At 39.9% G+C, this 3,651-nt stretch overlaps 1 long non-coding RNA gene across 1 annotated transcript; it reads left to right on the top strand.

The window, feature by feature from the left end:
- Nucleotides 1–2,077: 2,077 nt before the first annotated feature.
- LOC112432784 (uncharacterized) lies at nucleotides 2,078–3,292 on the top strand. Its single transcript, XR_003023221.2, has 4 exons — nucleotides 2,078–2,512; nucleotides 2,604–2,666; nucleotides 2,761–2,823; nucleotides 2,940–3,292. It is a non-coding gene; the product is annotated as an uncharacterized LOC112432784 (long non-coding RNA).
- The last annotated feature ends 359 nt before the right edge of the window (nucleotides 3,293–3,651 follow it).

Here is a 3,651-nt window from a genome sequence, read left to right as displayed (position 1 = left end):
AGGGTATTATGACATTAGTTTATACAGCGGTTGATTATGGACACTGGACAGATTGCTAGCATGCATAGAGGAGCATGTTTGTTTAAAGTGTAAAATAAAAAGCGAATTGGCCTTTAATTTATGATTCCAAAAGATCTGCTCTGCATTAAAGGATAAAAAATATGAGAAAGTCATTCAGATCAAAACACTCTGCAAAGCTTCTCACAGTCACCAACCGCTGGGTGAACTTTCAAATGCCACTTTTAAAAATATTTACTACTGCGGCCATCTCACAGGGTTATTACATGTTTGAATTTTACTCACTGAAATGTTCAGACAGTCCACTGTAGACCTAAACAGAGAAAACAGCTTCATATCAGGTTGCTCCATTACACGTAATAGACGGTCGACCTTCCACCCACACAATGAAACACGAGTGGTGTTTCAGGAGACAGAGCGGCAGAGGTGGCGTCTTAAGCTCACACCAAATTTCAGAGGTGGAGGGACATTAAATGGTAGATATCAGTCTGTTTTGAATAACACAGTCAGCGTCAAAACACCTTATTTTTGAGCATTTAACCATCTCCCTGTAGATATAAAGACACAGGAGCACATAACAGAGAAGTGGTGGGTAGTAGTAATACGATGGCACCTGTCCAATATGGCGGCCAACCAAACCGGTTTGAGAACCGGTTTGACCGGTTTCGTGCGTGTGCGCATGCGCGTTCAGTAATTCGATGGCACTAGTCCAAGATGGCGGCCAACCAAACTGATTTGACCAGTTTCGTGTGTGTGTGCGCATGCGTGTTCAGGTGTGGAAATACCACAGGGTATCAGAGGGGTTATATGAGTTTATGTGTTTTTAACGGGGTTTTAATTTAATCAAACCATAGGGTTTTTAATTAAACTATTTTTTCACTTAGGTGTATCGCAACATTCAGTTATGCATGTGTTCTTAAAAGCAATTCTTTGTTTCTTGTTTCATTCTTGGCGGAGTGGAAGCTGTTTTGGTTCACAGTGCGCCTTAACAAAGAGGGTGTGCTCTAGTCAAAAGTGTTGGTAATAGTGTTTTAATCACACTAATTTTCTAAATCTGACAATGTCTCAGCTTGCAGTGAGGCATGCATTTTATTTTATAAATGGTACAAATGGGAATTTCTTCTGAATGGGTGATGTCAGCATGTTCACAAGCGTTTCATTTAATCAAACCCCTAGTTTTAATTTAACTAGTTTTTACACATCTACTGGGGTTTCTTTCCAGGGTTGATGCGATCATTTTATTTAAAAATCGGGATTTCGGAATGTTGAACTAAGAGTGAGACAAAGCCAGCCAGCTAGTTTTTAACACAGTAAATGTCACAAATAGCATTCAGTCCTTTAGAAAATAAATGCTATAAGCAGCCAGTATCGCTCTTTTCAAACTAATCGTCTTTTAAATACACTCATTTTGTGATTCCGGTGTCAACACCTTGCACCGATGCAAGCATTTTATTTATTTAAAAACGGATCAAACGGGCCATTTCTTCTGTAAGTGGTTTCATGGTTTCAGAGTAGTTTTTAACACAACAGATAGTCGCAAATAACATTCAGCCCTTTAGAAAATAAACGCTACAGTGATACTTCTAAAACACGCTGCACACAATGTCACCTTTTCCCCCAAAGCAGCCAGTATCGCTCTTTTCAAACTAATCGTCTTTTAAATACACTCATTTTGTGATTCTGGTGTCACACCATGCACCGATGCAAGCATTTTATTTATTTAAAAACGGATCAAACGGGCCATTTCTTCTGTAAGTGGTTTCATGGTTTCAGAGTAGTTTTTAACACAACAGATAGTCGCAAATAACATTCAGCCCTTTAGAAAATAAACGCTACAGTGATACTTCTAAAACCAGTCGCCCAGACCCGCTCCAACTTTTCAACAGCTGGCTAATTGTTTGAATTTGTTCAGGATTGTAAAAGCCCACCGCGGGTATCACTTAGTTGTTGAGAGTACCATGCGAACAAGGGCCCAGCCTATTGTTTAAAGTGGCCGGTATCGGCTCTTTTTGTAATTCCTCGACAAGGTAAATGGGGCAGGTGGTACCAGTCGGGTGGCGACCCCGCCTATTGTCTGAAGTATCGGCTCCTTTGTAATTCCTTGAGAAGACAAAAGCCCTGTAGGGCCTCATTTAAATTGATTGGAGACATACCTTTCTTTTTGGAAACACCCACCCTATATAAAAAACACGCTCAGAGCCCGATACCCTGAGCCATTTACGCCTCAAGATTCGCTGCAGAGCACACCATTTTCTTTGCGATCATCAACACTAACATCGTTCTTTATAACATGGACATCGTAAACGGTAAGTAAAACAAAACCTATTATTGGATTTTTAAAAAGTGTTATGTTAACATATTATAGGATATTCAAACTATCTTTTTTTCCTAAAACAAAAGCTTAATTTTTAGGAGTTCGGGAGAACGGCCCAGGACCCTTTTCTTTAGAAACGGGCGCTTTTACAGCTGGAACTAGTTCTCTAACAGGCACAAGGTGTGTACAGCATTACTGGATTTTTAAACGTATGTATGTTTTAAACTAGCGATTGTTTTAAATTATGTAATAACGTTTTTGTTTGTTCCAGGGTTAACAAACTGAGCAGGAAAACATTCAGACACCGCTACCACAGAGCCCTACCTTACATCAGGTGTGTATACAACGGGATGTATAGTTGTGTATTTTTTTTTTAAAGGGGTTTAAACAATTACAAATGTTCTAAACTGACCGTTTTACACCTACAGAGCCACGCCAGAGAACCGGGTGTGTGGAGAAGCAGGACCATCCCGAATAACGCACACTACAAGGTAAGCATAGGCATATATAAATTAGATAAAAAGAGATAGAGAGGGAGACACGCTTATTCAGTTTGAAATGGGTACATGTATAATATGTTTTAACACATGTCTATCTATCTTCACAGACTGCAGAACAGCACCCCTCCTCATAATGATCAGGACACCATACGATTCCAGACGTTTTTGGAATGTTTAAGCAGTATCGACCTCCCAGAACAACAAAAACCTGGAGCTTTGTGCAACAGTGGAGAGTCAGAACCGATCTTCATCAGCGAACCTGCAACACCCCCGAGTGAGTGGCTACCTCGCGATTTCTCTGATGTTTTTGAGTACAGCATGTCAGATTTTGATCTAGTTCATATACCCACCACCCCAGAATGTGTCAGAAATAGCGTTGATTCACACATAGATTTCGAAGAAGACGGCATAACAGACTCTCAAATATCAGCGGCGTATGATGCTTACATAAAGCTTCCAGACGCTCAGCCTGCTGAACAAAGTCATATAGCTTCAATAGCTGATAAATTATGTTTGATTGAAGCTAGACTCAATCAATACCACCAAGAAGCACAGGTACAAAGGCAACAGTTTACCAAACTCATAAACAAAGTGTGTAGTACATTAGACAACATCTGCAGCAAAATTTCAAGTCCCTGACTTTTAAAATCCAGACCATGGACCCTCCAAATAAATTATTTAAACATAATAACGGAACCTCCACTCCTGTTAGATGTTTTGACTTAGAGACTTTTATGCAGTGGGCTGAAGAAACAGATAAAAAATTAGACGATATTATAGCTAGACTTAATAGGGTGCCTGCATCAGCCTCATCCGATA

The sequence above is a fragment of the Maylandia zebra genome, linkage group LG2 (genome assembly GCF_041146795.1).
Source record: "Maylandia zebra isolate NMK-2024a linkage group LG2, Mzebra_GT3a, whole genome shotgun sequence".
Classification (NCBI taxonomy): domain Eukaryota; kingdom Metazoa; phylum Chordata; class Actinopteri; order Cichliformes; family Cichlidae; genus Maylandia; species Maylandia zebra.
This window is presented reverse-complemented; position numbering and strand designations above follow the sequence as displayed.